The sequence below is a fragment of the Vespa crabro genome, chromosome 1, assembly GCF_910589235.1.
Source record: "Vespa crabro chromosome 1, iyVesCrab1.2, whole genome shotgun sequence".
Classification (NCBI taxonomy): Eukaryota; Metazoa; Arthropoda; class Insecta; order Hymenoptera; family Vespidae; genus Vespa; species Vespa crabro.
This window is the reverse complement of record NC_060955.1, coordinates 7,026,844-7,051,721: the sequence shown is the minus strand read 5'-3', so window position 1 is coordinate 7,051,721 and position 24,878 is coordinate 7,026,844. Positions and strand designations below refer to the sequence as shown.

At 34.3% G+C, this 24,878-nt stretch overlaps 1 protein-coding gene across 4 annotated transcripts in view; it reads right to left on the bottom strand.

Annotated features, from left to right (window-relative positions):
* Positions 1-24,503, bottom strand: part of LOC124431807 — a 404,139-nt gene extending 379,636 nt beyond the window's left edge. For 2 of the 4 annotated variants that reach the window (XM_046980118.1, XM_046980135.1), the window contains exon 1: positions 21,965-24,503. The gene's annotated coding sequence lies outside the window, so the exon portion shown is untranslated. The remainder of the gene's footprint in view (positions 1-21,964) is intronic. The other 2 variants (XM_046980130.1, XM_046980154.1) reach the window with 2 other exon arrangements.
* Positions 24,504-24,878: the final 375 nt, after the last annotated feature.

Here is a 24,878-nt window from a genome sequence, read left to right as displayed (position 1 = left end):
AGAAAGAAAGAGAGAGAATGAGTTAGAGAAAACTTGCTTTTTTTGGTCCATAGTAATGGTAATGTTTGAGCCATCCAACGAATTGCTTTGAACAAACACATTCTCTTTCTCTCTTCCTCTTCAAAAAAAAACGCGAGTAAGCTTATGCAAGGAGATAAAAGTATGATGAAAAAAAAAAAAAGAAAAAGAAAACACACCCACACATACAAACAAAGAAAAATGTATACTATATGCATGATTTTATCGCAGATTACATAGATCACTTACCGTTGTTTTACCTAGTCATCGTAAAATTTAGTCGGTGTTTGTAAAAAAAATTGTAATAAAAACGATTGATTACGATCGACGAATTTTATTCGTTATATCTTTATTGATTCATTGTAACTAGGGTCGATTGAATTGTTTCGAGATATTTTATATACGCGCCAAAGTATTACAGGGCTGAATTTTTTCCTAGAAAGTTTCTCGATTCGTGTCAATGACATAAATGTGTCCGATAAAACTATAAATTACCAAACTATACGATCGTCATCGATTTTGTGCAACATTTTCTCATTCGCATGCGTGTGCAAGTGCCATTAAATAGACGCAAAAAAAAGGAAATAATGAAAAAGATAGAAAAAGAGTGAGAAAGGAAGAGTAAGAGAGAAAGAAAGAGAGAGAGAGAGGAAGAAGAGCGTAAATCGGTGACACGATTCAACGGCAACGTAACTAAAGCCAGTCACCATCTGCCGACACTATTTTATAAATATTTATACTCACATGGCCTGATATATTTAGTCGTCTAGGGAACGATTGCCGCGGAATCGTACAACGACATCGACCAATTCTTTTCCAGTTCGCCTTCGCCCAGTAGAAAAAGAGGAATAGAAAGGGAAAGAGAGAAAGAGAAAGAAAGAAAGAAAAAGAGAGAAAAGCCAACGGTATTTTTAGCCATGTTTCGGTCTTTTCAACGTCATCCAGACGAACTCTTCTTGTTACGTTCGTTCTTCTTTTCTCTGTTCACTCGACTGCACGTTCGATGATGTCGAGCGATTAGATTCTTGCAGCTACTATCCGCTTTACGAAAAGAATTTGATTTATTTTTATATGTGAATCGTTCTTCTTCGGTTATAAAAAAAAAGAAAATCTTTTTTTATTAAATATCAAAATGAACAATTTTTATTCGCTATTATTCTATGCAGTTGAATTTATTTAAAAAATTTTTTTCGATATCTATATATATATATATATATATATATATATATATATACATATATAATATAATATATATATATATATATTCTTATAATATATTTATATATACTTTAAACAATATATGTATTGTTATAAGAATCTTAACCCATTGCGCGTATATTTATCGAGAGTAAAAAGCTATGATAGAGAATAGAGAGCTTTCTACTCTCTATTAATATTTCTTACAAATATATCTACTATGTAGTGTTTTTTAAAGTCAACGTTTAAAGAATGCTAAGGATCATGCTGACGAGTTGAGCGACGTTTAACAAACAGCAGCTGATGTCTGGAGTGTTCCTGAAGTAACATTACCAATGGGCAGAGTTCAGCCACGTCATTCATATATTCACCACTCGACTATCACCATAAACGATACGCATGTATATTTAGTAATTTGTAATAAAACGACTCTCCACCAATGTCATATGTTTGATAGTTTTACATTCTCGACATATTCCTTTATTGTATTCTCTATACACATAATGTATACTACGTATTCTGTACACATAAGTACGATGTTAAGTTATTCTTTGTAGAAAAAAATTATTGAATAATCGTTTACCTATTAAAAAAATAATTTGTAAGTAAAAAAACGATCTGTTTTCCTGATTTCTACATCATTCATATCCTTGTTATTTATTTATTTTATACGATTTAGAAAAATGAGAAAGTTAAACTTAAACTTAAAGAAATAATTTTTATAGAAACATTATAAATAAAAATAATATAAAATAATATAAAAATGGCTCGTAATAAAAATAATATAAAAATTGAGACATTTAATTTATTAAAAAAAAAAAAAAGGAAAAAGAAGGAAAGAAAAGAAAATAAGCTTGTAATATCCTTATTTTCGTTCGACCATAAAACGACTAATAAAATTCTTGAAAGAAAGAAACAGAATGCGGAGTAATATTTTCGGATGGGCTCTCGTAGATATTCCTCCAGTGGTATTTCTCATACTACGTTATAAAGCTACGGATAATAGTTCGTAAGGAATTATGGGAACACCCTATGTAGGAACTAACGCAGAGGAGGTTTCAGGCACGTGGTGAGTTCACGTAATTGATCGTAACGTTGAAGTTAAGCGAAGTCCTGGCGATGAGGCGAGTGCTCGATGTGAATGAACTTGATTAATTGCTCGTCTGAGTCACGAATTAGCGTGTGAATGGATGACCTCGATGGAGATGCAGGATAGAGAGAGAGAGAGAGAGAGAGAGAGAGAGAGAGAGAGAGAGAGAGAGAGAGAGAGAGAGAGAGAGAGAGAGAGAGAGAGAGAGAGAGGTACCAGTTAATGCTGGTGGCGTAGATTTCTAGCATCGACAGCAACTACTGTTACTGTTAAAACGAATGAAAATGACGAGAGTCGCTAAGAACTTTCAATTCGATGGTCAACTCATTGCATTGATTGGTCGTTCGTTTATCGAGTACCTATCGATAGAAATCGATTCAATTTTACAAAAGAAAAATTTATTAACTCTTACTTTGGCACAGTTTTCCTTCCGATTGAATTTTTTAATTAACTGGATATGTCGATCTTCGACTTCTCTTCAACTTTAAAAAGTTAAAAGCAGAACGAAGAATAGCTAAAATCCTTCGTAAGCGCTCTTATATATATATATATATATATATATATATATATATATATATATATATAAAATCATTTTTATTATAAAAAAATTCATACATCATATAATATACAAAGAAATATTCAAAGTTTAAGAAAATAGATTTTCGAAATACATATATCACAGCTCGCAATTATACGATAAGATCGTCATTTCGAATTATTTTCTTCCTTTTTTTCTTTTTTGTAACAATTTATTATTCGAAAAAAATAAATAAAGCGTAATAAAAAAATATAGAAACTCTCGTCTAATCGACGATGGATCAAAGAAACGTTCTCGATTTAAGACCATTCGAAGGGAACGCGCTCACGAAGGGTGAAGAACTCCGCCTTTTTCGACGATATTATCGTCTGAAACTATTTTTTATTCCCCTAGAGAGAAAATGAAAAGGAAAGGAAAGTGGAAAAAGAGAGAGAGAAAGAGAGAGAGAGAGAGAAAGAGAGAGAGAAAGAGAGAGAGAGAGAAAGAAAAAGAGAGAGAGAGAGAAAGAGAGAGAGAGAGAAAGAAAAAGAGAGAGAGAGAAAAGGAAATCGTTTCAGGCTCACGTTGATTAGTTCTGCCGCGATATCTTTGGACTCCTCTTTCGATCTCTCGAAATGAATGGAAAGAGAAAATGAAGAATACATCGTATTTTCGATTCTTTTATCGATATCTATTTTACTCTCTCCCTTTTTCTATTTCGAAATTTAATATTCTTATTGAACAATGTAATGCAAAAAAATTGGTATATATCGAGGTACCAATAAAAAAAAAAAAAACTGAAAATTCCCGAGTCCATTACGAACGTATATTTGTATAAAACGTAAAATCGAGAATCAACGGACCGCATGAACAATAACAAACGACATTTCGCGATTCGTAAATCATATTAACGATTTTCGCAGTCACCAGACCGTTATTCAGCTTATATCGAACTGTCAACGAGCACTGATGGCATCTATGTAACTATATCTCATATAACATCCTTTCTTATTCATAAATCGATTAGTTCTCTCGAATATTCTCCATCGTTACCTACGAGATTTATCATCGCATATCGATATAAACTTGATATCGAATAAAATGGTGACGATATCTTAGCAAACTTTGTCAAATAATTGGAAATTTATGAAAAATCGTATGCGAATTCCAACGAAATATTTTGACACGCAATATTTTTCGCCCCACGCAGCGAATCTAATTTCGTTAGAAGTGCTCTCTAGTACGAATCGAAATTGAATTTTGACGAAGTACGATGTATTTCTCTCTCTCTCTCTCTCTCTCTCTCTCTCTCTCTCTCTTTCTCTCTTTCTCTCTTTCTAATTCGTAATACGCACGCACAAGAAGAAAATCATTTTTTCTAAAGACAAAGGTTCTATTGAATGTGTAACAATAAAAAGAAAAAAGAAATAGTTGTGGAGAATTTGTCTATATGTTTTCTAAAAAAACACTGTCGATATTAATTAACAACGATGAACAATTCCACTCGATGAAATCGATTTAAAAATTTGATGGGAACAATGAAAAAAAAAACAAATCGTCAAAAATAGTAAAGTAACACAAACCATTGAAAATCTTATGGAATAAATAACTGTGGCCAAAAAAGCATACCCCTCCGATATCATTACATATATACATATATACATATATATATATATATATATATATATATATTCCTATATATATATGTATCGATGCAGACGCACGTAAATACAAAACTGAGAACGGAGCAATTCGATATGATAGATAACAGGACGTCCTTGGTCTCTGCTCGTTTTCTCGCCAAGTTCGGCTCGCCACCGATAAATTATTCCACCAAAGATTGTTTTCCCTTTCCCGTCGTACACGATCCAGTCGAAAGTAGCGGAGAGTAGTAGTAGATGGAAAAGGAAAAGGAGTGGGAGGAGTAGAAAAGGTCAGGGGAGTTGGATGAGACGGATGACTCTCCGAGAGTCGGTGTAAAAACGGTGAGATTGCTAGCAGGGAGTCAAGCATGGGGTGGGTAATCTAATATTATTGTGACTCGCTGTCGGTGGTAGAGCCACCCCTTATTCGCTACCAGAGAAAGAAAGAAAGAGAGAGAAAAAGAGAGAGAGAGAGAGAGAGAGAGAGAGTAAGAAAATGAAAACGCGAGAACTGCTGGGATTTCTGATGGTTCAGATTTACAAAAGCAGAACATAAAAACCATTTTAATCATAATTTTAATCTATGCCAAAGGCTTTAGTCTATCACGTTGAAATCTTCAATAGCTCTTCCTTTCTAAAAACTTTTATTCATACCTTTGTCTTTATAAATTAAGAATCGTGTCATACTGCATAAATAAAAATATTTTTGATCTTTTCTTTCAACCCATATCATATATACGTACATATATACATATATACGTATAATATGTATGTCGAAACCAACGTTCAATCGGATAGAACGATTATTACAAAGGATCGATCAATTAACTAAACTTTTCGAACGGTAGGATACTAATTAACCCTATTACCGGTAATGCTCGCCATCGGCGAAACGCGCTTTTAATCATCCGCACTTTGCCCACTCGCGATAATAAATCATATTAGAGATTTTACACCGACTGTGTCGCTTCAAAAATGGTTATGTGACAACCCCGAAAAACGAGGAGAGTGATGAACCCTACTCGATTATATGCATCACCGAATGACGATAGTTTTAATCAATATTTCATATCGCGAATACGATCAATTCTTTCTATACCAGTAAATTGAAAAAGAGGAAAAAAAATGTAATTGTACGAAATGTTATTAACTCGATCCATCCTGTTACGATAAGTTCACTGTGTATAATGCTGTAGGTTCAGTGATTTTTTTTTTAAGTAGAAAAAGTTTGGAAAAGAGAAAAAAGAATAGAGAAAGAAAGAAATCAGTTCAACAAATAACACTTGTAAATTATTAATTTTATTGATTACATAAAAACACTACGAAAAATAGGACTATAAAGTATAATAATAATTCGGCTCTTGAGCTACGAATAGATCGCTCGAAATAGGGGTGTATTCAACTTATGAAATTGTCAAGTGGAGAGAAAAAAAGAGAGAGAGAGAGAGAAAGAGAGAGAGAGAGAGGGAGGGAGAAAGGATGTGAGAAATGTCAGGATCGAATTTACGTATGAGAAAGAGTGCATTTTCAAACGAAGGCCGAATGGTAGAAAGAAGAAGACGGAGAGAGAGAGAGAGAAAAAGAGATGAGAGGTGTAGAACTTTAAAGGGGAGTCGAAAAGTTGCACAGTGCATTGCGTTGACATGCTTCACGAAAAAAAAAGAAAAGAAACAAAAAGATGCCACCCCTTCCTTCCCTTCTCGTGCATTTAGTAGCCAGATGCGCATACATCGGATCCAATCACGCGCGTTTATTCAAGCTGTTTGCCCGGCGGACCGAAAGAAAAGAGAGCACGCGTTGGTTGCTGGACGAGAGGATAACTGAAAGAGGGTGATCTAGAGGATCGACGGGATTCGTCGACTCGTTGTCGCCTTCGTAATAAGCCAAGAGTGACGAAACGAAGAGAGGAGAATGAGGACATCTTGTTTTTTAAACTTGTTTTTCTCTCTCCAAGTAAAGAAGGGTGCCAAGTAAAAAGATTTTTCGTCTTTCGAACGAACGTTTGTTTTCAAAACGTTCCAAATGTTTTTCTTTTAATTACAATATTTCATCCCGTATGATTATTACCGTAACATAAAATATTCGTTTGAAATTTCCTATTTCTTAACGAAACTGTTTCTCAATCTTATTTATTTGTATATTTGATTTAAAAATCAGAGAAATCTATAATAATCGATACACACACACACACACACATATATATATATATATATATATATATATATATATATATATATTCATATGAATATTTTTAAAAAAAGAAAGCATCGATTTTGTCACATAAAAAGTAAAACCACGTATCAGGTAACTGGCTTATAAATATCATATATTCGTTATATAAATACTGTTAAAGTCTTCCAACTTTTTTTTTGTTTGTTTTTCTTTTTACAAATAATTTATAACTCAGCCCATATATCACTCTATACGCAGCCATATGAAAAGTAAATATCGGAATGTTATTACAGTTTTGAAACATATGCAACCGGATATGCAGAATACACGGGAATGGGGTTAATTTTCACAGCATCGTTACTTACTCCTATCATTGCCGGCCCTTTCCTACCTACGAAACATCCCAACGCACTATGCTAATAAATTAGAGGGACTCCTGTATATTTTCTGCTTTCTTCTTCTCAAAATTTGTATATTTCCGTGAGGTATAATTTTTTTTCATTTCTATTATCCTTCTCCCCTCAGTCGAGATTCAACAATTTCATGAAAAGTATTCAACCGTAATACGCAAAGTTTTGTACATTTTTATGAATCTTCAAGGAATTCATTTGTACGAAATGATCTAAAAAAAAAAAAGAAGAAAAAAACAACAAAAAAGAAAAATTATAGAAAGGATTATTTTATCGGTATAACGTACTATATAATTATTAAACTTCGAAAGAAATAATTTAATATCATTCAAATATTCCATAAATATACTCTAAAGATATAACAAGATATTGTTATGGGGGGGAAGGAAGGGGAAGAGAGGTTGTACAACCTCCGATGATGTAAAATGATTGACTATCATATCACGCGCGTTTGCACAACGATGACAAAGGTGCGCTCATGTGCGATAACCGATAACCAAATCCACTACCAAGAATCGTAACCGTCGAGGTCGATACACTCGATAATCGACACATACCTTACTATGGACTGATAACTGATAAAACTTCTTCTCTTTCTCGCATTAGTAAGTTATTTACAACATACAGAGAGAAATCTCTATATCCGGTGATATGATATTCTTTCGATAAAATTTAAGATGACGCCATCTCTTAATGTATCATGTCTAGGATAATATGTATTATCAAACTGATAACTGTTATTTTCATAAGGATGTAGCTATCTGGATTCATGATAATTGACGGATTCGTTTCATCGTTATCCTATAAGACACGTGCGTGATATAACTAATAAGAAAGAATAAAAGAGAAGTGGATAATATTTAGTGTAAAAAAAGATGTAACTTTAAAGTAATAACAAAAAAATTTTTTCGATGTAACGAATGAATGACAAAAATGACGTATTTAATACGAAAGGTGTATTATGATATTAATATAGATCACCGGGAACGAATTGAAAGAACGAAATTTTGTCAATGATTTCTTTCATGTATCTGTGCTTGGAACAAATTGGAACTTTCTTTTTATTAAACGTACGAAATAATTATCATTAAATCAATTTGTTCTATTTCTATTAATCCTTGAAGAATGATTAATGGGGATAATTAAAATGATTTTACTTTAATGTATCTTTCTTGTTTCATCAATGGAAAACATCGAACACGCACTATACTCGATGTCGACGTTTCTCGCGCCATTTAACTGCGTGTGCCATAGCTGCTAAAGAGTGTCTTTGACGAGGTCGATAATTACTGGCTGAAAGGGTTCACGAAGATCGATGCCGTCGTTACAATTTCACATATCCACAAGAACGTTCCGCTTTAAATCAATTATTTTTTCGTATATGAAATAAATCATTCTTTTATCCATTATAAATAATTGATCGTAGATATTATGTATTATTACATAATTTTATTATCGATAAAAATGATAAGATAGTATAAATCTTCATAAAAAGAAAAAAAAGTAAAGAATAATTGAATTTCTAATGCATATTAACTTAAAATAACGAGTAATTAAATATTATATTACCAAGTCTGATATGCACTTTGATCTTATTAATTTTAATTTTAATTTAATTACCAAACCAGGTACAGCTAATTTCGAGATAATTATGCAGCTTATATGAATAACTTTAACCGAGATATGATTATCAAAATGAATCATCTATCCGTTGCTAAAAAGGAGAGTAGATACTAACTACATGTAGAAATATATTACTTTTTACAACTCCGTAAGACCAAAAACTGTAGGAAAATGTAACAGTGTTTGTTTATATTTGTCGCACGTTGCATGCATATGATATCGTATTATATTCGTTTGGCCCTTTTACAAGCATTTCATAGTCTCACGCTTATATTGCGTGAGATTGCGATTGTAATTTGTGATTATACGTTCGTCCAATGCCAGTGATTCTCATACACAATTTCATGAATTCGTTTGAAAGAATTTTTTAAACATATTTTATGATAATATTCTTTTCAAAACTTCGTATTGAAAATTTTATCAATGCCCTTCGTAATAAATTTTCATTTTTTTTTTTCATTCATTCATTATATACGTTTTATATAACTTGCATATGTGCGTATATAAAAATTTATAAGAAACGACTTTGAATATCACTGTATTAAAAATAGCAACTCGTTACAACACGCGATCAACTCTATGACTTTATCGTTACAATTTCCTTACCGATTATACAATTGCAATTTACAAGAACAAAACAGTAGATTGATGTGTACTTAACGCGATCAGATAAAATAATTATCATACAACATTAAGATTACCACATTAAGATTAAAAAATTAAGATAAAAAAAGAAACGAAGCTATAAGAAGAGAATTATAATAAATTTTCAAATAAAAGAATAATCAAAAAATTGCTAATGATCGAAATATAAACGAGAAGACAATATAAAGGAATCGTTTCATCTATATCTTCGATAGACTTCCACGAAGAATGATCTTGAATTTTGAGAATGTTTTCTAATATCGAATTGCAATAAATTTCTATCTCAACAAGAATATTTTATCTACCTTTGTATTTGTAGTATGTAAAACAAATCCGCCAACTATCAAAACGATTCTAATGAATCGAGACTAAGCGAAATCATATATCAGATTCTTCTCTTCCTTTTCTTTGTCATCGATATCACGTGTTTAACGAATATGACTCCATTGTCATAATTCTGATAATAACACAATTAAGAAAGATCGATTCTTTAATAGTTCGATCTATATATATATATATATATATATATATATATATATATATATAAAATTACATTACAATTATAATAATAATAGATTATTAACTGAAATTTATATATATATATATATATATATATATATATAAATATAGTAACATTAAATTAACTAAATAATATTAACTAAAAAATAACTTCTTGTTAGAACAAAAAGAAAGAGATAGATAGATAGATAGATAGAGAGAGAGAGAGAGAGAGAGAGAGAGAGAGAGAGAGAGAGAGAGAGAATGACAATACAGGCAGGTCCACGTCTATCGACAGGAACGCAGCCGAAGGCATCATCCGCTCGTGGACCATAGCGCGGCGTATGGGATTATGACAAATATACGAGATCGAGGAGACAAAAGATAACGGATGCGGGCTCGCTCGCAGGACGACGCTTAGGTGTAGTATAGGCGTGCGGGCCCTCGCACGTATACGTGCCAGGATGGTTAATGGCCATGCACGCAAACGGTTACGGGTGATTTGTGCACTATTGTTCGCGGGCCAACGCGTTGTAAACGCGGCTCGCATGATACGCGATAGAGACTCGTTGTTGATAAGCGTCGTAGATACACAACGTGCGACCTCCCCTTTTCCATTCCTCTCATCTCTCCCATCCATACCCCACCCACCCTTCGTCGTCGTCGTCGTCGTCGTCGTCCTGCCACGTTACGCTTATACATACATGTACATGGGTATGCTTCAGCAATTGTAAATCGAACGTTTGATTTGAGTCGCCGGTTATCGAAGATATTTGTAGAAAATATCGTTTGATATATCGGTCCTCATCGTCATAGTTTCTTCTTTGATTTATGAGTATATACTTTTATATTACGCGTTACTTTAAATTCGAAAGCTTTCGTATACCTTACTCTTCATAAATTGAAATTTAATAACTATTCTACTATTCTATAATAATGCTTTCTCTTAACTCGGAAAAGTAGATTTTCCCTTTTTCGATTTTTCATTTTTCATCTTTCCTTCGGTGTTACCGAAATATATTCCAAAGTGAACGTACTAGTAAGAGTTTTTTCCTTCTGGCAAACATGAGTTTACAGCTCGTTTCGATTTCAAACATCGTAAATCGATAACCCAGTTTACACCGTCGCAATGTTTACTGGAGAGTTCGCATGAGAAGGCACTCGATTCGCAGCCTGACAAGTAGTTTCGTTTCGCACTGAAAAACACGGGCTTACGTAGTACGAACTACGTCCGATGGTTACTCGAAGTAACAAAGTTAAAAAACTCTACGTTTTACGATGCGCGTAGTTTTACCTAGGTAATACGTATACGAGAAAATATTTATAGTATAGGTGAATAGATATGTACACATATATTTTTTTTTACATATATACAATACATATGCACATATGCATGCAAGCACATATGTATATAAATACTCAACGATTCTTCCTCATACATAGAGATACGTCCGATTTACATAGATATCAGTTTCATTCCTGCTTTCCAACGGATGGCTCTCTCCCATCTACAACGGTGATTTTACCATAGAATCTTATGGTTTTCCGAACAGACGGTGAAGACTGAACGAAGAGGAGGAAGTTCCCTTTCGATCTATATCCTAGTAAAATTGGAACAAAAATCACCACCGACAGATGCAGAGTACAACCAATATATTCGATTTTATCATTGTAGCGAGTTTTGATGGAGTACATATACTAGGCTATTGTTTTTCCATTGAAGTTTCTATCGCGATTCATTTAGTTTCTATACATGCCACGTTTCGCTTTTACTCTTCTCGTTTAACTCAGCTAACATGTCAATCGTCAGTCAAATCAAAAAATCTAAAGTGAAAAAATTAAGCTAAAGTTGTTTAATATCATATTCAAGGGGGATAATTAATATTAAATAATGAGCCGTGTTAAGTAGGACTCGTTAAATTAATTGTACGATATATAAGAATATACAGAATGTCCTACATTATTTTCAATATCTCAAACTTTTACACTTTTGATGTCAAAGAAAGAATTTTCACGATCTGAAAATTAACGAAATTATATTTTTAAATTCGTTTTCTTTTTATAAGCTACAGCAATAGAAATATCCTCGTTACATATATATATATATATATATATATATATATATATATATATATATTTTATTACGACATAATAAAGGAACAATAACGAACTTTAAATCTTAATGACTTTATTAAGCATTAAATTTTGCTGATAGTTATATTTTCACGGAAAGTTTGGCTTATACCATTAAGCAACAGTTTCAGATAAAAGAAAAAGATAAAGCGATATTTAATTCGTAATATAATCCAAACGCGAAATTCGAATTGGAACGAATGAGTTGCTGAGAAGAAAACTTCGTAAGTATCGATTAACGTAAGAGGATTTAAACGGAGATAACGCGAATGGCTATGATTTCCATAAGTACTGCGGTATTGTCTTTTTGCCGGCAATGGAGAAGAAACGGCTGACGTCGATTTGTCGATTTGTCATTTCCATTTCTGTTTAGATTCTTCTGAGAATTTCCTTTCTTTATCGTGATCTTTCGATCGTTTAAAAGGGAGACTTTCTCCATCGATGAAACGAGCATAAAAGAGAAAATAACCAATATAAAGGACAGGACAATTATTGATGTTTATTTGTATCAGTTTATAAACATTGTAATCAAAAAGTTTAATCAAACTGTGTAATTGGAATATTGCAATTAATTTTCTTCTAACCATTTGATAACCCATGTATTCGTTAATCAATTTTTTCCTTTTTTTTTTTTTATTTATTTATTTATTTATTTATTTATTTTTGTTCATACATTTTTGAATTTATATTCATTTGAAGTACGATGCCCTTTCAAAGGTGGTAAATAACATTATTGCAATTAAACAATTTGTTAAGCTTCAAAGCTTTATGACAATAACTTAATGAAATATCGATAAAAAGATACATTATAAATGCTCGTTGGATTCCTATTTATATTTTCTATTTACAAACTTTCGTTTAGCTTAAAATATTAATTTCGATCAGAAAAAAAAGAAAGAAAAAAGAATAAAAATTGTTATGTTTTCCGTATCTGAACAACAGCATCAAAAATATCAAAAAATAATTTACAAAGATTATTCTGATTTAAATACGCACACTATTGGATTTCGAACGATAAAATGTAACGATCAAAATATCGACGACAATTTTAAAACGGAGTAGCAGACAGATATATGCACGTATATAATCGAGCGTCTACATTTATAAGAGAGAATAAAAAGAGAAAGTGCGACAGTACAAAAACCGAGAACTTATTCATACTTCGTCGTCGTATAAATGTCGCGATGTAGTTTCTGCACCGATATTACGAGCAACATTCTCTCCTTCCATCGGCCATTAATCATTTTTTTCGTTCACTTTACCAGAGGATTATCCCGTTCCGCGTCATTTCTGCTTTCGCCTATTCGAACGAAGGAAGTTTTGTGTCGAGAGGCGAGACCGATCGGAGAAGCAATATCGATATCATGCAACCAAAGCCAAGAACCAAAGAAACTACTTCGCATTATTCAGAAGATAAAGCCGTTGTTCTTTTCGAAAGAGTCGAATGTATAAAGTCCGAAAAATAAATAGACTTTTTATGACGTTTTAACGTCTCTAACAAATAGATCGCGATAAGGGATTCGATCGTTCGCTTTGATTTTTCTTTGTCAATGAAAGCGACATTGCTTTTTTAATAAAAACAACAATAACAATGATAATAATAATGATTATCATGATGATGATCATAATGAAAATTAATAATAATGAAATAATTAATAGGAATAAAAGTAATAATAATAATAATTATTAATACTATTATTATTATTATTATTATTATTATTATTATTATTAATATCATTATTATTATAATCGTTGGAAGGATGGTTTTATCTACCGTGTTCTGATAGCAGTGAAGCTCGATAATGCAAATTTCTGAGAGGAAGGAGAGACATGTCGGTAGTCGGCAGTAATTACGTGTGGGGTGTCAGCACGAGGGAGCCGGTTACCGTTGTTGAAAGCAAAAGAGAGAGGGTGAGAGAGAGAGAGAGAGAGAGAGAGGAGTACAAGAAGATGGATCAAATATAGAAGAGAGATAGAGAGGTATACATATATATGATAGAGAAAGACACATAAACGATAAAGAAAGAAAAAGATAAGGATAGAGCAAAAGAGCAAGAGAAAAATAGAAAGAGAAAGAGAGAGAAAGAGAGAGAGAGAGAGAGAGAGAGAGAGAGAGAGTATACACAAGAAGGGGGTGTCACTCGCAGCTGTTTCAACCCCACGGCGTGAAACAGCTCCGATACGAGTGGAGGAGCAACAACAGTCACTTGGTCATTAAGGGGCGTGATCGTTGTTTGATTGCGGAGGTCGAGCTAGCTTTTCTCCCCACTTTCTCTGTCTCTCTCTCTCTCTTTATCTTATGTTAGTCGCTCTCTTGATCCTTCTCTCGCTTTTCCTCATCCCTTTCCTCTAACATTTCGAACCCTTTCTCAGTTGAGTCTACCCTTGAATAACCACGTTCTGTAAACAAAACGGGATGTCGAGTGTCGCGGAGAAGAGTAAAAAGGATGAAAGGAGAAGAAGAAGAAAAAGAAGAAGAAAAAGAAGAAAAAAAAGAAGAAGAAGAAAAAGAAGAAGAAAAAGAACGAGATAAAGTTAAAGCAGAAGAAGGATGATGAAAAGAAGAAGAAACTGCAACCTCGAGGACTTTCTATTAAAGGCGAGTCTTGAAAAATTCCAGAGAATGAGCCTCGCTGCTCCGTTTTCACGCAAGATGAGTCAGTTAAAGCGAATGAAGTACAGGTAAGAGTGAGGAAGATAGAAGAGAACGATAAAAGAGAGACAGAGAGAGAGAGAGAGAGAGGGAGAGAGAGAGAGAGAGGGAGAGAGAGATGGGGGAGGGAGGGAGAGAGGTAAGGAAACCGAGAAGTCTCCTAGGAAAAAAAAAATGTTTTTTCCCAAGAATATTTACCGACTTTTTAATCTTACATGTGGCATAACAAACCGAACTCTTATGAACAATCTTATGCTTTTGAACTCTTATGTTTTTTCTACTTGTTTTCTTTTTTTTTTCATTATTTTTCCATCATTATTGTCGTACACGCAAAAAACATTGCTATGCGTTGGCGTAAAGAACTTAAATTTATAAAAAGGAAGAACTTTCTATAGCAGTAGTGTGTACATACCTTTAGAAAGAAACTGGGTCATCGAAAAGAATTCAAAAAGAGAGAAAGAAAGAAAATAGAAGGAAAGACATTCATTTCATTAGACAAATAGTTTTTGCGTATTTTCACGAACTCTTTTTCTCTCGCTCGATATAATATATTTTATTTATATAATTCTATTTATAGGCCTGTATCAAATAAAAATTGGCATTGAATTCGACGTATTTGATTGTAAAGTCAATGTAATATAAATATTAATCGCAAGAAAATTTCAACCTTCTTATTTTATTTGAGCTAAAAATAACCTTTATTTTAAAATCGTGAAACAAAATTAATAACGAATTAACGTTAATTACTTAAAAAAAAATATATATATATATATATACATATCAAAAATCTATTATGCAAAGAAACCGCAAACGGAAAGATAAAAAGATTTATAAATACTACGTTTGTTTTCAACGTATCGATAATGATCGTTTGAAATCCAGATTGGCCAATAGGAAAAATGAGAGAAAGAAAAAAAAATGAGAGAGAGAGAGAGAGAGAGAGAAAGAGAGAGAAAGAGATATCGCTAACGATCGTCGTTCGTTCGTAAAAAAAATGGCAATTATTTTTCCGTCACTTTCGAATAAGACCGTAGAGGTTGGCACGATCAATGCAGACCATTTCCATAATTACCGATGCTGGTCGGTGTTGTAGCAGAGAAGGCCTGTGTGTAACCGTGCCTGGTACGTTCACCTCCTCGACGAAACCTAATACGGTAAGTGCAAACTTGAGGCCGGTGCCAAGGGCCGTCGCTGAGCGAATCGCGACTTCGCTTAACAAGACCGATATTTGTGCTCTTCGAGAGAAACTGCTGCACCTAACGGAAATATTCCGAACCGCCGCGAAGTTCGTACTTTTAATTCATGGTTAATATCGCTTTGCCACTCTTACCTCGCATTTTACTGAAAGCAACCGTTCTCGGGATAACCGTCGAAAAAAAATGTTTTTAATTCGCACAGTGCCCCTATATATCTATAAAGTCCTCAGGCTCACATTTATACAGCCAAGAATTATTATTTGTTCGCTAATTTTCTTTTTCTTTTTTTTTTCTTTTAGTTCGTTTCACGGAACTCGATATAATTCATAAAAAATTATACGTATCTAATAAGTAATATTATTAAGAAAACGATCTGTGAGTGTGCGTATTTCTTTTTTTCTTTCCTGCTTTCTTTTTTTCTTTTTTTTTTCTTTTTTTCTTTTTTTTTCGTTACGCAATGATATTATTTTAATTATTGACTTTGGTCCGTAGTTTTCTATAATAACATAAGATGTTTAACCTTCTTCGTATATCGAATGAAAATATATAATAATCATTCAAGTCAGAAAGTCGTCATACGAGCAGGAGACATCGGGGTCGAAAGTAATTTGTTTATATTCTGCACATTGTTTATCTTTTCACATATCTTAAATATTAGTCATAATCATAATAAAGGCTCAGTATACTTTCTTCTTCCGTACGTATAACATCACGACAGCGTAAAATTATTTTATTAAATACGTATCTTATTTGTAATTATAAAATAATTTTTGTAAATCATTATACCATTGTATAAATTAGATCTTACCAATCGTCAAATCGATATCTTTCGAGAAAAGGATATGAAATGATTAATAGAAATGACTACTCGAAATGATTAGCTATTTCGAATGAAGCGAAAGAAAAAAGAAAAAAATAAAGTAGTTCGAAATAATGATCTTAGAAGAAGAACGTCGAAAAGCATCGTTCGATTTGAAGTAGAAGATCCGGAAAGTAATAGCAAAGTACTGGCAACGGGATCGCAAGGAGATTTAGTTTTCCGCGTCGATGGTAGACGGTAGTAAAAAGTAAGAAAAAGGGACGGTGGTCGTTCGGCTTCGAGCGTTGAACGCGCTTGGAACGTCTCCAGAATCGTCTTCAGGAGTAAAATCGCACCGAGCGCTTTATACCGAGAGAAGATATTTAGCCGGTCGTTGTGTATTTCTGTGCTGATGCTGAATAAGTGAAAGAGTGAGTGAGTGAGTGAATAAGTGAGTGAGTAAGTAAGAAAGAAAGAGAGATAGAGAAAGAGAGAGAGAGAGAGAGAGAGAGAGAGAGAGAGAGAGAGAGAGAAAGGGAGAGAGAAAATAGGAGATACAGTGAAAAAGATATAAAGAGAGAAAGAGATAGAGAGACTGGTACATACATAAATTAAATTGACTTGTCACTGCTTGCAGCCACTATATAATACTTAACGCTGGATTAACGATCGGTCTTTAACCGAGGTTCAACCCTCAGCGTTTGAGCTCGCCGACCATGTTGGCGACCCTCTATTTCACGCTAGACAGTCGACGATCTTTCCAAAACGATTCGAACGAGGAGAAAAGGAGAAGGAAAAGGAGAAGAATAAGAAGATGTGAGTAAAAGAAAGAAAAAGAGAAAAGAATAAAAAGAGGGAGAAACAGAACGGAAGATAGTACTTCGAAAAATAAATAAAGAGATTTGCGATGAAATGTGCTCGGATAAGAGAGACGAATTCGTTCGCCATCTCGAAAATATTATTATTTTCGACGAGACCGTGGACACCGTAGAAAAACAAAGTCAAGCACAACGGACTTCGCGCATATTATTCGACAAAATATAATAGTTTATCTGAGGCGATACATGAGACAAGATTTATTCTGTTGATATCAACAATATCTACGTTCGTTTATGCGAATAACGACCACCTATTCTCTACTTCCCCAAGAGAAAATACCTACGTTTATTTTAAGACTCTTACCAAATCCATTTAATTAATCTTGTCAACTACAACTCATAAAGTACCAGTACTAAATCGAATCCAGATGCAATACATTATATATATATATATATATATATATGTATATATATGTATGTATATATGTACGAATGTACGTATGTTTAATTCACATACATTCTACTTAGCGTATGTATATAGAACAATCTAATGATTTACATTAGTACATTAATCTAACGATAACAATTAACGAGTATTATTCTATGAATATCATATGAATGAATTTGCCGAATATAATGCACTCGTGAAATTCTAGAAACTTTGCTCTACTAATCGTTTTGCAGTTTATTCGTGCATGCTTTTGTGAACTTAGAAATCGATTTACTACCCATTATATATAAACAGTGTATCATATTCGCATAATAACAGGAAGCATCAGACCAGAAAGATTTGAATCGGATATTTTCCGTATGAAATATTAATGAAAATGTATGTATATAAATATATATATATATATATAAATATATATATATAGGATATTTCTATTTTTAAATATTATTATCATAACAAATGAAGGAAAATTTTTATTTTCAGAACCAATAGATTTTTCTACTTGAAAGCATTAGATCTTAACGAGAAGTGTACTGGATGATTTGTGCTTGTAACACAATATAAATCCTTGTTCCAAATATCGAATCAAAGTTTTCCAAAGCTGACAAATAGAGATTCCCGTTGATGGCGTCGAAGTTGAAAGTAGAAAAGAGAAACAGGAAAAGAGAAAAAGAGTAAGAGAGGGAGAGAGAGAGAGAGAGAGAGAGACAAAGAGGGAAAGAATGAAAAGAAATAGATGAAAGAAACAGAGTGTTTTACGGTAAAACTGTTCGGATCCAATTTATCTGACGCACGGTGTAGTAAGAACTGGGTCGCTTCCGGGCTATCACTTCGTCCTCCTTCCTCTCCTTCCCTCTGTACTCTTCGACCATCGAGCTTCCTTCACAATTTCCAAGGCTCCTCGTATTCTATCATGTCTCATCTCAACTTTTCATTCGATACTGTTGGTTTATTCGGTGACATACAAACTCTGGTAACAATTTTTTTTTTTTCGGGGCAAGTATTTAAAGCGATAAACACTCCAAAATAAAAGAAAAGAATTATCAAAATACAATCCAGTTTTATCCTTGCTTCTTGACATACGAATAATTCCATTAAATGCGATTAACATTACAAGAAATTGATTTTATAGAAAGTTTATTTAAAATAAATGTTATTAAATAAATGTATTTATATGCTTTACGGAATAATTATTCTTCTTTCGATTATAATTAAAAAAGGATCATTGCGCTAAAAAATTATTATTTTATATCTCGGTCATGATAGGTACCATTTATTTTTTATTCACAAGATATAGATATTTCTTATGGATAATACCGACTGAATATGAAAGAAAAGCAAGACAGATAGAAAGAAAGAAAGAAAGAAAGAAAGAAAGAAAGACAGAGAAAAAGAGAGAGAGAGAAAGAGAGAGAAGAAGAGAAATAGATAAAGAGAGAAAGGAGAAAATACAGTGGCACTGATTACGCATACATAGAAGACAGACAAAAAAAGGTGAAGGCAAAAGAGCACCCTTAATGATCCAGGTCAGTGATAAAGTATTCCGAGGAGCACTAAATTCCAAGCCGAGTCGGAGTTAATACAAGTCGCGGTTCTCGCGTAGGCCACACGTTCGGATTAAATAATGACGCCAAGCGGCAGGAAGGTTTATGACGTTGACTAATATCGGTAGTAGGAAGCTTTTGATTAAGGGGTCTTTTACACCTCGGACTGACCCTGAAGGGATCAATGGCCTTCCAAGTGAAGTAACGCGAGTAGATAAGCCTTCGGTCCGTAAAATCGTCTTCTAATCGTTTCTATCACGTGACTCTTTAATCGTGCCTAATCTTATTCCAAAAAATTTCATTGGACTTTCTGCAACGATAAAGAAAGAAGAGAAAAATTCAATCAATTTTGCTCGACGTTATTTTCATTCATTTCGTCGTTTTTTCTTTTTTCTTTTTTCTTTTTTTTTTTGCTATTTAATCTTAATCGCAATTATTCTACTTTTTATGATAAAATTCTTAACGTCAATTAATTTTTCATGCTATAATAATAACGAATTATATTATTTTATTTTAATGTAATAGATAACTGAACTGAAATACTATTATAAATATACGTTTTTAATTGATTTTTAGCCGAGTACATAGAGTAAATAGTATTACGATAGATATAATCTTAAGACAAACAATATAATTTAATTGAAGTAAATTTAAATTATCGTATATATTCATATATCAATTGGAAGTTGAAAAGAATGAAAATTCTATCAGTTAATATGAGGAATAAATCCGAAGGAATCATCAACTTGTCTCGCGAAGCGAGGCTAACACTCGGCAGTATTTCACTTACAGCCACTGCGCCTGACTTCCAATTAATTACCAGGCCGTTTCTCCATGCGGCGCGTCCCAGACAGGTTCCGGATAAATAATTAACCGAGGCACTAACGAGAAGTAAAAGGAAAGAAGCGGTAGGAGGTAAGATAACTGGATGCGTGAACAAGTAAGAGAGACGCGCTTGCTTTCGATATCATCGTCTTACAATCGAGTGGCCCATTTTTATAATATACGGCGGGCGAGTATAACTTGGCAGTAACGAAACTCTTATCTTCGAAAATGTCACGAGGGATATTATTTTTATCGACAATATGAATCGTAGTAATAAGAATGAACCTTTAAATTTTTTTTTATAAGACGATTTAATAAATTAGTGACAATTTCTTAAGATAATCAACGATGTCTTATTAAAGCAATACGGTTTATTCAAGCTCTTTTTTCAATACGAATCTTTCCATCGCACACATTACATATATACATATATAGTATATACAGACTTCCAATTATACTCATTTACACACAATATGCATCGACAGTATCGTATCCTTCGATTCTCACTTTGGTTCTAAAGTATCCTACGTGTTTCGAACGAACATATCCATACTCATTCGATACATGTACACGTTCGAGTTTACATATACCATGGGCCTATGTAATTCCAGTTCGCCTAATGGAGATAAGCCAAAACGTACGACGTGGTTTTCTCAGGTGGCGTAATGAGCGAGGACGTGGGACCCTTAATAACGCGGTCGACCTTCCTCTCTCTCTCTTACACATATACACATCTCTCTCTTTCTCTTTCTCTCTCTCTCTCTCTCTCTCTCTCTCTCTCTCTCTCTCTCTCTCTCTCTCTCTCTTGTCTTCTCGATGGACGCAGGTGCAGCAAAATTACTGTAGCGTTTCGGAAAATCCGAGCTTGCCCCCACGGGGCGTTATGAGACGGCGTTATGAGACAATGTCCTCGTAACGCAGCATTACTCGATACGAGGAGCTAAATTACGAGCACTTTCAAAGAGAACTTCGTTGAATTCCTACTCTCCTCGCTCGTTCTTGCCTCCGAGAAAAGTGTTTCACGTTGATCGATCGAGACGAAAAGTATATGCGCTGATTATTATCGAAACTATTACAAAATTTTACGATGAATTCAAGTTCGATCGAGAAAACGATTAAAGTGTATATTGTTAAATCGTAGAATAAAAAAAAAAAAGAAAACAAAAAAAATGAAAAATTCTTGAAACATCTGATGAAAAAATATTAAAGTTTACTTTTAATATATTTCTAATTATCGAAAAATTATTGAGAAGAAATTTTTTACCGTATCATCTTTTCACAGTGTTGAAAATATTGAAACGTATATATAACTCTTTTAAAGTCTTTACTGAATAAGTCATAAATATCGATCTTGCCAATATCATGCGTAGATTTGATCATTCTAGGATACACAATCTATTTGGAAGAAAACCATCACCAGCACCACCAGCTGTAAGAAAGTAATAGACCGAGAAATTTCGTTGGGACGGAAGGCTGGAGGTCACGACAGGAGACACCTCGTATATATAAAGAAATTTTTATTCCACAGCAAGTGTGCATTTATCACTGGGGATCTCACCACCGGTCGTTCCTCCAGCATCCTTTCGTTCTCAAGAACGAACACGGAAATACAATGAGAAACGGTCGTTTTCTTTCTGTAAATTCAAGAATGAAGAAAAGAAAAGGAAGAAGATGGAAAAAATAGAAAGAGGAAAAAGAGAAGAGAATCTCTAAAAGAAAAACGTGAGCTCACCTTTCGAAGCCAAAAGGAAACAACTCCGTTCGTCACGTGCTCCAAGACAGCATGCTCTCCTTTCCTTTATCCGTTCTATTTCTCTCTCTCTCTCTCTCTCTCTCTCTCTCTCTTTCGTTCTCTCTCTTTCTTCCCCCCTTCTCTCTCTCTCTTCCTTTTTTCACTTTTTTCCTATGCCTTTTCTATCTTCTTGACAAAGTTCGATCTGGCGAAGTTCGATCAATCGATCCTTCTCACTGCAGACATAGCAGAATTTCTTTCCTTCCTCTTTTTGATTCTAGTCACAGCGATTCTGTCTATCTGTCTATCTGTCTCTCTCTCTCTCTCTCTCTCTCTCTTTTTCTCTCTTACTGTACTTCTCTCTTACTCTTTTGCACGAGCGCGTGGAGACGGAAATTATGACGATGAAAATCGTTCAGATCGTAGAATAAATTTCCGCGCTTGCGGCTCCTGCGTACTCATGCGAAATCGTTCATCTCGTGATATAAACCAAAGAAGATCCTGATGGAAGTCCCTTCGATATAGGATACACCATCGTACCATACTTCCTATGCTTCTTCTTTTTTCCCCTCCCCTATTCGCAGTTCTCCCACTTTTTTTCTAAGCTCTTTTTCTTTTCTTTATTCCATCGTTAAATCATTCGACAAAATTCATCAATTAAATCAATCGATCGATCGATGATCGATCAATCGAGAACATCCATCGAGAAATTCGAAATCAAATGACGGAGAAAGGACAGCTTGTCTTCTTTAACGCGTAAGAGAATAGCTCGTTAAAGGCCGTTTCAATGTGCATGAAAGAAGATGAAATAAGGGAAGACAGATAGATAGATAAATAGATAGAGAAAGACAAAGAGAAAGAGAGATAAAGAGAGTGAGAGAGAGAGAGAAAAGGAGAAACTAATGTTACGCGCAGACAATAACAGAGCAAACTGCAATGAAACGGGATTGTCAATCTTTCTTCGTTGAGCTTCACCTAGTTTTCACCCCTCTCGTTTCCTCTCTCTCTCTCTCTCTCTCTCTCTCCCCTTCTCTCTCACTCTCTCTCTCTCTCTGTTCGCCACACTCTATCTCCCTCTTTCTCACTCGGACAAAGAACGCAAGGCGAGCACGTTCAACTCTCTCACGAGTTCGCGTTTTATCTTTTCCTTCGATTTTGCTCCTCCTCCTCCTCCTCTTCTTCTTCTTCTTTTTCTTCTTCTTCTTTCTCTTCTCTTCTTCTCTTACTTGTCTTTCTCTCACACGGTTACGTCAATTATACGTCCTGTCGGTAAGTTCAAATCGTAACTGTACAATCCGGCAGATGACCGATAAGATGTTAATGCGCTAATTGGCGAAAAACGAAGTCGCAACCCTTGCTCTGTCTTATCAATCGCATTAATTATATTCAATTATCTTGCCCTCTTATATATAGACACGGAATATATATAGTACTAGTAGTAGTAGTTGTATAATACTAGGTATATATATCACGTCTTTAATTATTGCTTTGAAAGAAATTCACGAATAAGATATTTATATGCCTTGTACGATTGTCGATAAAAGTCTCTTTTAATTGGAAAATAAAACACGTTCGATTTATGACAGGTTATGTTCCTTTGTAGAGATGAAATTTAGTACCTGCAAATTCTTTTTTTTCCTTCGTGATAGAAACCCAGTAAGAGGAAACACGTCGTAGGTTCGACTGACCGGAAAAGAATCTCTGGATTTCCGACTTAAAGAGGCAAATCTTTGGCGAGGGATGAGACTCACGTTTGATCTTCGGCCATTCGTCGATAACAACGAACTGTCTCTTTTGTGTGTTGATATCGTACTGGTCGTCCTGATGCTTTTACATTGAAGAAATGAGAAAGAGAGGGGTATCGCTTTTTTTCTTTTTTACGAAGAAAGATCCAAGAGAATGCGAGTGGAATTTTTTAGATGGATATAGTAGAAAATCTCTTAGGAAAATAGAGATGTCCCTTTCAACGTGATAACGGCACATATCTTTAAAACATTCCTTCGGCGCGCAAAACTTTCCTTATTACCTTGGTCAATTGGTTGGTTTCTCATACTTGTCCCCTTTTATGATTAAACACCAAAGGATCAAGGAAGGATCAAGAGAATTGTTCCTGTTTGTCGACACGTTCCTATCAGCCTCTTTCCCTAGATTCCCTTCGGATCACATAAATACTAGAATATTATGACGGAAATAGATTATTAACGTTCTTGTATATTCGAACACTAAATTTGTTCGATATAAAAAGAATGTTCAATCAAACCAATCAATCTCGGACCTCTTTCGAGCAAAACGATTGTTCAACGATCTCGGTTCTCACGATGACGAGAAGACCATTCGATAATAACACGCGGATGATCGAGTTAGATAAATAACGTGTCGCGAGATCATCAGTAAGGCAAAAAATATTCTTTACTCGTCGTTTATCGGTAATGTAAAAAGAAGTATCACGTTCGACATGAAAAACGCGATGTACCTGACCGAGAAGAGAAGAGGTCACCCCGCAACGAAGCGAGTTCCCGGCACGACTGAGAGCCTCGAACCTCGACGACGAGAGCCACCCCCAGAGAGGGGTGGTTAGAGCGAGCCGGAGTAACAAGGAGGTGGAGGAGGTGTTGGGGAGGAGGACGCGAGGACCGGCGCGAGAGAGACCAACGACGAGAGGAACGTGCGCAGTCGCGAATTCGAAAGCCAGACCGACGATATTAATTACATCCTTTCGCCCGACGGAAATGAATCGAATGTCGCTACATCGCGAGTTATAACGAAGCACGAAGTTATCAGGGTTCCACTTTTTTCCCTGCTTTTTTATTTCACGAAATAATCCCCCAAAATCGTACTCTATTTCTCTCTCTCTCTCTCTCTCTCTCTCTCTCTCTCTCTTTCTTTCTCTCTCTCTCTCTCTCTCTCTCTCTCT